This window comes from Grus americana, chromosome 3, assembly GCF_028858705.1.
Source record: "Grus americana isolate bGruAme1 chromosome 3, bGruAme1.mat, whole genome shotgun sequence".
In the NCBI taxonomy this organism is placed as follows: domain Eukaryota; kingdom Metazoa; phylum Chordata; class Aves; order Gruiformes; family Gruidae; genus Grus; species Grus americana.
The window spans coordinates 67,216,034-67,229,158 of NC_072854.1; positions in this window are offsets into that span (position 1 = coordinate 67,216,034).

Genomic DNA, 13,125 nt, shown 5'->3' on the forward strand with positions numbered 1-13,125 from the left:
TCATAGACAGATCAGTGGTTGAGCAGGTTCTGCTGCATTTCCTTCCATTTGCACTAAAACATTCGCACAAAGCGGCGTTAGAAACATGCAGTGAGGACAAACTGACACATGGGGAGAGAGCTGGTTGGTGATGAGAGGCAGAAGAGCTGTGCACCTGACAGAAGTACAGCTGATCCTTGGGTCTCTGCTGTGTAGTAGCGGCAAGTGAATGTCTTGAGGCTGGTGGGAGAAGCGAGGTTACTCCAGGGAGCAACCGGGGCCCGCAGCGCTACAGGGGCTTGTTGGGGACAGTGGTGGGGTTGTGGCAGAGGGTTGCAGGCAGAGCCAGAGCAAGCTGGCACTGACCCTACTGCTGGGCTTCCCCAAAGCTTGTCTTTTCCACTGAGGTTACATGCGATGCTGGGTGACTGTGAGTGAAATAGCTGAGAAACATAGTTATCTGTTCCAGGCAGGCATAAAAATCTACTCATTTAAAAAATCTTAAGGACATGGTCATTGCAATCAATCAGTTCACTAACACTGGAATTCACAAATCCAGTTAGTATTACCTCTGTTTAATAAATCTTGATTCAGTATATGCTTCAGTAAACACACCCAGATTATTTCCAACAAACAATTTAAAAATTGTGGTTTTCCAAATTTTGAATTTAATTGCAATGTCCCTCCAACAGTAGCTTGATACACCAAATGAAGAGCAAAAATGTCATTCATTAAAGTATAAAAATTACAAATCTAAATTAATGTATTTTGATGTATATAACTGCCTAAATGTTAGGAACTGTTGAGTTCTGGTTAGTGAAAAAAGACAGATTCATGGAGAAAGTTATGTATGTGTCTGTAAATCAGCACTGTCTGAAGATATACAAGCCAATAAAGACAAGTCTTTCTCTTGGAAAAAAAATAGATAAATTTACAATTTTTATTTTCTTTCTATGTTTCCCTCCTTATCTCTGTGTGGCAGATTATCACCTCTGTCCCTTTAGAGAACTTACAAAAGTTTTTCTCTTCCCAAGACTCTCAGGTACTACCCTACTCCAAGAAAAGGTTGCTGCCCTCCAAATGGCATTGAGCCACAAAATCTCGCATCCATCCCCAGCCACTGATGACTTGGGTTCCCATCAAAGTCGGGCAGATGAACTGCTCCATGGGAATACACCTACACCCCATGCCTGGGCTGCAGGAGCTCCCCAGCCACACTGAGGGGTGGCACAGGGCTGAAGCAGTGCCCATGGGAATGGCCGGGATGAGCGAAAGGAAAATGAAGAGGGTACCAAAGTCAGGCTTTGTTCAGGAGCTGAAACTCACAGGAGTCAGAACAGCTTTTCCCTGTTCCTCTGTGAGCTTAAAAGGTGCCGCAGCAGTGTGGGACTTGAGACTGGAAAACCCCCCAACCGCAAGGTCACTGTGCCAGTGCTCCCGACCTCTCCTCTCTTCCTATGGGACCTCATACTTGTTAATTTTGGACATCTACTAACAGTCTGAGATTTGTTAACCGGGAAGTACAGTAGGTGGCTATGGGTGTGCAGCCAACATGGTACAAACGTACGTTGAGTGGGGGGCAGGTGGAATAACCATTCTGCAGCCCTTTCTGGACCAAAGCCCAATCCCTGCTGCCGGTCCTGTGGGACCGATCTCAATGACCTCCCCCATTCCCCCCAGGCCTCTGCCCTCAACTAAATAATAAATTCAGGTTTATTGTCTTTATTTACACTATATGCTAACTCACTCCTGGAGAAAAGTGTTATACAAAGCATCTGAATCAGAGGTGCAGTAGCATGGTTAAGCAGCTGTTGAAGAACTGCTCATCCATATGAAACTGTTACCTCTGAAAGGGGTGCTAAAGCCACGGTCTGCATGGTTATTGGCCACACAAATGGCAGTTGCACAGAAGAAATGTGACTTTGTGGCAGGACTGGCTTCCATTGTCAACCTCTATAAGCAGGTGCTGTCTCTCGTTCTGTATGTATGCAGTCTCTCTCCGATCCCCTACAAAATCAGCAGAGCAACAGGAACACGGGTGAGACAAACAGGAAGAACAAGTTTATCATTTGGCTTTTACTGGGTAACCCACATCCCTCCTGAGCTGGATCCTCAGATATGTGGGATGTTGTGCCTCCGAGCCAAGAGCTATACACTGGTATAAAATCCTATCCATGTGGCAAGGATACTCCTCAGAAGAATCACGTGCCCTTCCTCTCTTCACTTCTCCTTAGGGTCTTCTCCCTGGATCATCCCTCCTGCCCTAGGACTGACACACTGGATTTCCACTGTGTTTTAAATGAGCATGACAACCTATAGTGGCCGGAAAGGAATCGGGGCTTTTTCAGATCTGCACTGAGTATTGTTCAATACAATGGGATGATGACGCTTCTGTTCCCTCTATGATCTCAGGGCGCTTCCATTCCTGACCACTAAAATTAGGCTTACCTTTGGAGAGGAAACATGAATATGGACAACTGACTCTTCAATGGAAAATGTGTACATCAATCCATCGGGATCTGGCAGCAAGGCTGGAACAGGAGCTACCTGTGTCACACAAAGCAACCGTATCTCCCTGCTATAAGGAAAAATACGAGGACCAAGACCAGCTGACCCCATTTCCAATTTCCGAGCCTGCTGTCAGCAGGTGCCTGCTCAATCCCTCATGAGGCTCTTCACACTCCCTCGGAGACATCCCGTCCTTTCTGCCGAAGGCACTGCCACACGCAGACGTGAAGCCGGAGAACACCTCTGGCGTGCACAGACCCTCGGTGGGCCCACAGCAAGTGCCAGGCTTCACCGGGGGAAGGCGTGGCGCCAGCCTAAGGGATGACCACAAGCACGTCATGGGCAGCTCAGGGCAGAGGTGGGGGCTGGCACACCCGTTCTGCATGCTGACGTCTTGCCCTTCAGCTTGCCCTTCAGCGTCAGCGGGTTTGTGAGGTCTGGTCCCGTGCTTTTAGATAATAAATAGAAACTCTTGCAGATCCAGATCACGGAATTTGTAACTCTTTAGGCAGGTATTGCTGGTATTTTAATCGCTTTCTCAAATGGCCCATCTGGCTAATTCTGCCAGCAAATGAGGACCACAGCTCCACAGTTTCTTACTTAGGATGTTTAAAAAAGCAGCAAACTTTTTGGCTTGTGGCCATCTTCAGAGATACAGATTATTAATATTTATTTGTATAAAATAATTATCTGGGAAATACAGGCACGGACCAGTGCTCAGCTTGATAACACAGCATTACACAAATACATAGCAAAGCAACCTTCCATCCCCCAGACAAAGCAACAGGCAAGAAAGAAGAGAGATGTGCGGAGCATAAGGAAACAGCATTTAAGCATCACAGAAGTTCATTGCAAGAATTGTTGTTTATGATTGATTAAAGACTGTGAAAAAAAAACCATGTTGAATGAGATGACAGTCGCACATAGAGATGACCATGCTGGGTCAGAACAGCAGCATTTCTAGTCCAGGCCAGGCCTCTATCTCCTAGAGCAGCCAACAGGAATTGCCTAATGACAGTGTGAGGACAGGGGAGGCTGCTCCCCAAAATGCTTCCGCAGGATGCGGATTTGCACCTCAAAGAGTTCCTGAATCAGGGTGTTTGTGTTGAAGATCCCTGCATGGATTTTTCTTCCGTGACCATGCCTAATTGCTTTTTGAACTTCTGACATCCTGCAGCAATGAGTTCCAAGATTTTAATTGTGTGTTGTTTGAAGAGGTACCTTCTTCTGGACCTGCCACCTCATAATTTCATTTGATGATCCCTCTTCCCCCCGCAGCTGCTATGTTAAGCATTTCAATAAATACTTCTCCTTGAATCCAGTGGCAACTTTACAAAAAATAGAGAATAAACTTCATATTTAGAAAATTCTGTTAGATGAAAGTGTGTGTGTATATATATGAAATTATATAAAATACACTGCATGATATCTTCCCAAAGAGCAAATGCATATTCTTTATTATCTTACCACTGTTTCACGAAAACAACAAAAAAAGCAAAAACAAACCACCCAAAAAAACCCCAAAACCCAAAAAATTTGGTGATCCTACAGCAGATTCCTTATCTGATACAAGAGTAGCAATGCAGTATATGCAAATAGTAAGCTGAGAATGTGTAACATAATTGCACAGGGCAGACCAAGGAAAGGTATGCTATGGGCATTTCCACAAAACCAGTGTAGTTTAAGCAAGTAGGAACACATCTTCTAAGTGATCCACTGCACTTCTAGCACTTGCAGTCTTAAGTATAGTCAGGAACTCAGCATATTTTTAACATTTTCCTGATCATATATTAAAAATAAAGCAAAAATCTTCAAAATAGAAGACCATTTGCTTCCATTATCAGTCATGTTTGGTTTACTACAGTTCTCCTCAACTCGCCTCCATATGATGCATCCCCATCTTTCCCAGATGGAAAGGGGATAAAAAAGAAAACCTCACCTTATGCTTCTCCATTGGTGGATACTCTTAAGTTTACGTATTCATTGTGCATATCTGTATAGGATTGGGATGCCTGAGCAGTAAAGCTGCAAGCATGGCAGGGGCTTATCCAGAAAGGGCTTGGCCCTATAATGCCTCTGAAACCATTTTCTGTTGCAGCAGAGGTCACACTAATGGAGGAGAGATGGAAGAATACAGGCCAACACGATAAGCTCTATCACTCCACTTCCTTCACTGGTAACAGCCAGTCTCAAATCTTAAACAGATGCTGTTTTAAGAGCATGCACAAGAAATTACTGCCAGGAACAGTGTTTTTTCCATGATGGCACGGCACTGGCTACCCTCAGCTCCCTCAGAGAAAGGAGGGCACACTTGAAAGGAAGAGATGAACTAAAACCAGCAAGAAGAGTCACCGAGTCCTTGAGGGGATATGAGGTGACTGAGGCCAGGCACCAAGGCCCCCAGGCTGTCACACCCTGTCCCGGGGCCTCTCCCGCGGGAGGGGGACACACCCCCGTCCACCAGCCGCCCCGGCGGCGCCCAGCCGGCTCCTCGGGGCGTGGGCCAGCACCCCGGCCGGGACGGCGGTAGGGAGCCGTGACAGGGAACACGAGCGGAGTGACTGGAGCAGGCGGCCGGGAGCGGCCGGCACTCCGCCACCCGCCACCCTCCACCGCACCTGCACCCGCGCGGCACCAACCGCTGCCCGCGGGCTGCTATTTATAGTGTGCTATTTTAATCGCGCTCGTTCATTGGCCGTCGCCCGTGTGACGACACCGGCTCTCCCAGGGCAAAGTCCCACTGTGCCCCCCCGCCCCTTCTCCTGGGTGACACGGGTGGCGGCCGGGGTGTGGCGCGAGCGGCAGCTGTGCGCGTGCGCAGGGCCCGATGGCGGGGCGGGGGGGGGGGGTGTCTGTCAGTACGGCGGGAGCCTCGGGGAGCTTGGTGTTATCCTGGTGGGGCCGCCTCTGGAGCAGCTCCCGGAGTGGGGGCCGCTCTATCACAGCCTCACTGGCTTGGGCAGGAAGCCACAGTCTTCCTCCCTAGCCGGAGGTGTGGGAGACAAGGGTCGTCCTTGCCCCGAGGCCCTCTGTCACCTTCGGGCCGTTCAGCTCCGCGCTCAAAATGGCGGCGGGGCTGAGGGAAGGCTCCATCGGAGACGGGTCGGGGGGCTGTTGATGCTGGCGGCGGGGCTCCCGGGGCAGGCTGGGGAGGGCAGCAGCGTCCGAGGACGGGATTGCTAGGGGTCTGCGGGCAGGTGTGGTCAGAAGCATAATTCAGGGGCTTCATTTTTAGCCTTCCTTGTAGAAGGGGAGAACGTCCCGTGGTACTACTGTTGCTTGTCCATCTGTGTCCTTGCAGCAGGGAAGGGATGAAAGGTTCGCTGTGGCAGCTGGGCTTAGGCATGAACCTGAGGGGAGGGAAGGTGGAGGGATCAGCTGCGGCAGCCACAGCTGTCTTAGGTGTTGGTGTAGCTATGAAAGCATGCTGTGGAACCTCTGTGTGCCCCTGACACGGGTGAAATGAACCTGCAGGAAGTGGCCAGGTTGCATCCGTCTCTAAATGTACAAACAACCTTAATTCAGCTCTGCTGATTTGGGTCTCTAGATAGGAGCATCCTCACATCCCCACTCCTCCATGACAGGAGGCACAAAGTCTGATGGATCAGGTCACTGCAGATTTATTTTTGGCATATAGCACAAGCGCTTTGTGAACATTTAACAAACTGGCTAAATATGTTATCAGGATTCAATGCCACTCAAAAATAGCCTCCAGAACACCTGGCCCATAAAAGCCATGTGTGACTTTCATGCTCTATTTATTGAAACAGTTTGTGATTACGGTTGGGATGTATGCTTTTAGCAGCTGCAGTCCCTTGTGTCTCCAGTAGGTCTGCTGGTTCATCGCTATGCACCTGAGATTAGTGTCAGAAAACTCTACTGGTAAAGATGAAAGACCAGATTGCCATTTCATGTGGTCAGAGCGCTCAACACTAAGTATTGTCAAGATCCAATTGCCCAGTTTTCTTGCATGGGTGGGGAAGTTTCTCCAGTTCACCAAACTCTGTTCGACTAAGCACTTTGAGAAAGGTGCAACTCCAAGTATTAGCTTGGCAAACGTAGCACAAGACTGAACAGGCAGTGCTAATTGCTTCCCTTCAGTCTTGCAGGAAACATCATCATCCCTGGAGTTCTGGGATGTAGCTCTCAGGAGGATGCAGAAGTCAAGCCACATGGAGATGGGTGTCGTGGGAAATCCCCAGTTTTGTACAGCTAGTGCATCTTCTGGCAGTCAGACGGGTTGGAAATGCAACGACATATTGGTGTGGCCGTGAAATAGTCATTTGTGTAAGCCCTTCATCTCCCACAGGAATCTGCGCAGCCAAGATCTGTGTTAATCTGGAGCCTGAGCCAAAAGACTCCTGGATAGTTTCTGCCAGGTGATAGGCCTATCACATGTTAAGCACACAGATGGGGAAGAAGGGCATTTTACAGTCTTGTCTACTAGCAGCTTTAGTAAAATACTACTTAGATGGACTTTGGTTTAGTTCACACCAATTCCTGATTTAGAACACATTTTTGGCAAGTGGAGTGCAATACATAAACTTTGCAGAAGCTGTTTCTGTTTGTCCAACTTCTGTTGTAGGATTTCAGAAACTATGTTATGGCTTAAAAGTTATTCTCAAAAGTAATGCATTATTTAAACTGAAGATTATGCTACTGGTTGCCTGCTAGTTCTTTGTAATTTCTAAAAAGCAATCCTGGTTATACGTCTTTTATACATATATTTAGAGGTCTATCATGCTTTACATGTATTATTCTACACCTGAAGCACTGTTGAAATAAAAAAAAGAAACGCATCCTTCCCAGCATCTGCTGCCAATTAATTCATTAAAAGAAAAGTTTCTTCTTTCAGAAAGCAGTTCAGTTGGGAGTTACCCTATTCTATAACATAGGGGTTCCCAGGCTGTCACATCTGTACCACTATCAAGCCATGTACAACAGCATACTATAAAGTTTTAGACAGCATTTCACAGGGCTGGGTGCTTCCATCACTATTGATCATATCTAGAACATAAAATCAGGAAATCTCTCACCTCTCACATTCAGAGCTTGATTACAAGTCCATTGAAGCCTATGAGTCTTTTCAAGAATTTCAGTATATTTGAGGACATGCCCTCAACACATAAAGATTTGTGGAATTTTTTATAAAGCCCACTGCTAAATTGTCTTCACTAGGGAAGAAGTTTAGGAAGGAGCAGAAAGTGAAGTTTGCAGGTTTAGTACAGATCTGCCTCATATCTGGTTAGGTCTGTCCATGTCCTGTGTCTTGAGTTGCTTTATCCAAACAAAAATAAAACTAGATTCCAGTTTTATAATAGTCTCAATTTAAAGACTGTTTACGATGATTGGAAAGTCAAGGTTCACTGACATTGAAGTTCCTGAGTAGGCAACATAATTTCAGTATTGTTCTTCAAGGAGTGGTTTTGGAAAGATCCACACTTCCCAAATGCTTCAATTAACCAAAGTTTAAGGAGAAATTCAAGATTGTATTATCAATTTATAAACCCGCCTGTGAAGTGAGATCTCACAAAAGCCTATATTTGGATGCGAAGATTTTATTGCCTTTGAGCTAACAATACCAGCTTCCTGATAAGTGGAGCACTTATGCCAATATTTGGAGAATAAACCTTGACTGCTGGGCTTATCCCCTATCACCGAAGCAAACCAAAAGATTCTGCAGGCTCTCATTGACTTAACTGGGAATTAAATCAGAACCTGTGCTAAAAGTAAAATGCAAGTAATTCCCCAACATTAAAATAATGAAACTGCATTGTTAGTGGAGGTGTGGATTTGTGTGGGTTTTATCACTTAAATGTCATAATTGTAGGTTACTGGGCCAAGCAGTTTTACCACTACCACAAATCAAAGGCATCATCAAAGAATGTCAGTGAAGTTTTGTGTTGACTGAATTTCATCTACTGTGGGGGTGAAAAGATCTGTGAGTAGTGTTTAAGAATTACATAGATCCAGTTTCTGCCTTGCCAGTGCACTTTAGTACACTGCTCAGTTTTCTGAGACTCCTGAATGACAAAGAATGAACTGTAAGTGTTAAGGAACAGCATGCAATTGAGGAAAGTTTGGGAATGATGTTATAGTTACGAAAGGTGCTAATTTTAGGTTACAGTTGTTAACACATTTTCATGATCGATTGCATAAAATCAGAACCTACCTGCCTCATTAATAACCAGTTTGTAATGCTCAGGGAAGGGTAGAGTGCGCACTAGTGTCTGCCTTTGCATTCAGAAGGCTCTTTAAAAAGACTAATGTAAAGGGGTGCTTAACTAAAATGAATTTGCTGATTTCTTACCAGGCTGACCAAATTCTTGTCAACCTAATGAGAGGCTGAAAATGTGTTGGCAAAGCCAGTCTTTTTGCAAATGTTGCTGCACAGGAAGATAATTGCACCTTTTATCATGAAAATGTGAGCTCCAGAATTCAGGGAAACAGTGCACAATTTTGCAGAAGGGAACACGGAGGTCGTTTTGTGTGCATGCTCATTAAGGAAAGGAATTGCACTGGAATGTGGGAGGGTAGAGAGTAAAAATTTGAAGCTCCTATGTCTGCAAGAAAACAGGGTAGTACATATGCCACAGTGATTTACGATGTACAGACACCATACTGAAATGATTAAAAAAATGTTAAGGATGAAAATGAGTTTTACTGAAGATCACACTCACTGGAAGTTGTCCATCAGCTCTCCCCATACAGATTAGTCAGCTATTACCCTTGAGCACGTACAGGAATGCCTGCTGGACCCACGTTCTGTTCAGGCTCTGGTTCAGCAAGACTCTTAAGTATGCATACAGGGTTAAACAAGTATTGTAATTGCTCTGAATTCTGGAGGATACTGTTTGCAAGGATGATCTGAAGTCAGTAGCCTCACCATGAGATACCTGCCTTGCCACAGGGCCCCAGCGAACAGTTCAGGTATGCGCTTTAAGGCAAGGAAACACTGCAAATCTGAGGAGGGTCTTGCAGATCCCAGTCTCCACCTGAGGCAGTTCCATTTGCTGGTCAGCAGTGAAACTGCACTGTGAGAAACGGTGCTACATCTGTGGAGAAGGAAACAACCGAGAAATGACGGTTGAAACCTGCTCAGTGATTTAGGGAACAAGAATAGAGGAAAATCTGCCTCTTATGCAGATGCAGATATAACAGGACAACACATGGGTTGTACAATCATATATTTGTAAACACTTCTCATTTTGGAAGAGTATTTTAAGGTGCTTATAAGAAGTCACTCCGATGCTGGGAAGTAATCATGGTCTCCTGGGCTTCCTTTTTCAGCCTTTTGGTTTCAGGTGCCCATCCTGGGCCTGATCCTGAAATCCATGAGAGTTTTGGAGTGAGGCCAAGGCCTCTGTAATCCTGTATGCAGGCTGCAGGAAGCAGAAGTCCTGTGGAAATAATAGTAACATTGAGTTTAAATGATCATGTTGGGATCATTTTCAGTTAATTGATTTTTTCATTAACAAAATTGATTTATTTTTACACTGTCACGGGCTGGTAGCAGAGTGGGGTGGGACTGGACCAAAAGTGCTTGTTTTTCTCCTAGGTGTTGTATTTTCTCACCTGGATGTTCCACTACTCCCATAGAAATGCAGTACTTAACGCAACTCAAGTGTTTACACAGCACTGCTGTAAAGCAGGCAGTAAATTACTGCCTTTATGGATAGACCTGTGGGTATGTTCTGCTCACTGCCATATTAACTGAATATTAATGCAAAAAAGACATGAAGAATAGTTATACCGACTTGTTATGCTGTTAGGATAATATAAGGTTTCCTGGCTGCTGTACAGCCCCTTTCCATCCTGCATGTACTGCCCTGCATGCGTGCTCCAGTGAAGGTCCTTGTGTGTCCCACAGCAGCCTGTTCCCAGCCCAGAACACCCAGAGCCAGCTCACCCCGTTTATGGGCAGTGGTGTTATTAACCATATTATACAGAACACAATTCTTAATCCTAAAAGGCCCGGCCTTTGTTGTAGGGCCTCGATGGGCAATTCCAAGGAACCCTCACCTGATAAATCTTCTTCCTGGTTGTTAGCTTTGCTTTGATGAGGGAGTGTTTCAGGCAAATTCAGGATGAGCCACACCTTACTTCCTTACTGTGAGCAACAGGGATCGATCAACTCCTCGCTCCACTGTGCTCTGCTGTCCCTCCTCACCTGGGAGCTGAGCCAGGACCCTTGGTGCAGCTGCCTGCCCAGCTCCCAGCGCGGGTGAGGAGCAAGAGCTCAAAGAGAAATGGGGGAGAGTTGAGAGGAGCTGAACCATGGGGTGGCTTGGAGGGCACTGTTGACAGGCAGTGAAAGGAAACAGAGCGGGCACTGTGTAAACTAGTATGGAAGAGGCAGCTTTGGGTTGGAAGATGCAAAAGGAATTGCTGAGCAGAGCAAATCGCATAATAGCACCATAGCTAAAAGTAGCAGAATCAGGCTGGTAGGCTCTATTTCCAGACTGGCACACACAAATGCTTAATCTAATATTTGATAAGGCCCATAAACAGCTGGATTACTGCGATCCTGTGATCAGCCTGACAGAATCGGCCTGATTCTGACCTCACACAAGTGCAAAAGAATTTCTGACTTTGTCCCTGTACGCTGCGTGCAGGTCTTTGGGTAATAAACCACGAACACAGTTCAAGGTTATCATTTCACATTAACAAGGGCTGGCTGAGAGAGTAAAGTAACCAATTAAGAATTACAATGGGAGCCTGTTGTAGTGAAGTCATGGAATTTTCTCCATGAATCCTCTCAGTTACAGGCCTGGTCCTGCCGTCTTGACTCTGAAGGGCTTTGACATTGGGGCAGAATTGCAAGGTGCAGTCCTGTGGGAAGGGGCTCACTTACAAGTTTCACTAGTTTGCATTTAAACAACTTGCAGCTTTCATTCTCTTCTCTACAAGCAGAGTTTCACTGCAGCTGAGTTTCCCGTAAATGGGTTCCACAGAATTAATTACTGGGTCTAAAAATGATTCAGTTACCTTTTTCCTAATGTTCTGAGATTGCTTACAGGGTGTGAGTTTGAATCCATCTGGAAACTGGATATGTAGCATTGCATTTCTTCTCAAGGGAGGAATAACCAGGTTACCAGAAGAACAAGAAAATAACCTAAATTCACATTTCAATCCTGCAATGTTCTCGCTAGTGTGAGTTTTACTTTTTTTTTTTAAGGATACTCATTACAGAAATAAATTGTTTAAGCACATGTAGTTGCTGCAATTGTTTTTCCCATGCGTTAAAAATTTAAACAAATATGTTATACCTGAAGTTAAAAAACTCAATCTCAGAACTTTACAGCCATGGTAAAAATCACTGGTTAGAGATTTTGGAGCCAGGAGAGATAACTTTGATTATCTGCCTTGTCTAACATGAAACTCGGGTTGTCAGTCAGGAATTCCAGTAACTTTTGTTTAGGGCTTTGTTTGAGTTAGATTGTCCTGCTGAAATTTAACACCTGCAAAAGCAAACAAAACTTACTTACTCCTTATTTAAGCCATTATTTACTCACTGTTTCTTTGTGGTGGCATTTGAAACACAATACTTAATTGCCGCTTGAAGCACAGAAAAGAGATCGTTTCAAATACTACACATTGGCAATGGTGGGGAAAATGGCGGACATAATCTTACTTGAAACATCACCACTATTTCAAAAGTCCTTAGCACTGCACGAATGATATTGCATGCTGCATTTTAAGATAATTCCTGTACACAGGGGTTGAGGGGTTTTTTTGTTACATTCCTTTTTTTTTTTTTTTAATTAGGGTGCAGACTGAACTCTGAGACAAGCAAGAACTTTGTGCAAGAATCTGTGCTGTTATCTAAAGAATATTGTTTCTTATCTCTCTGGATTCATACAGCACGGCTAAACCCACTACAGTGATGAGTGAGCAGTTATTTCAGGTGACAGGGGTGGAGAGTATTGAGAGCAACACAGGGAAGGAGTACATTTAGATATCAGGGAAGATAATATGATAGAAAATTATTCCTTGCTGTGAGATTGCTCGCATATGGGCCAGCCTCCTAAAGGGATCAGGAGAATTCCTATCAATTTGAACACATATGGAAGAAACGCTGCGCTGCTAGAGATGGTTGCACTTGGAGAGAAATAGCATGGGTGAAGTGCTTTTGTTAGTCCCGTCCGCTTGCCTTCATGGAGCCCCTTAGCTGCAGCTCTCCAGGGTGGTCCTGAGGCATCCCCTGCACATCTGCATCATGAACACCCCATGAATCAGCCGCACATGCACACCACCCTGTTTTATTGTGGTGTCTACAGCCCTTTTGGCATTTTCCTACCTCACAGTGTGAGGCAGGTGAAGGGAAGCTAGGCCAGCGGCCAGGACTCTCAGTTTTCCGGCTCTCTGCTGCTGTCCCGCCTGGCAGACCAGCCATGGAGGGCTGGGCAGGGAGACTGCCCCGCAGGCCTGGCCTGCTGCGTCCACATGCAATGGGCTGAGCCCTTCTCGCAGGCTTTCGCCAACAGGCCTCAAAGACCAGTTTCCCAGACGGTAGGCAAGAAGCCGCTCGTGGCCCCGAGCCCAGCACCCGGACACTGAACTGAGGCCATGCCTGAGGTGACTGCGCTTCAACACGCTGTGTCAAAAACAGGCTATGTTACCCAGTATGACCTACTG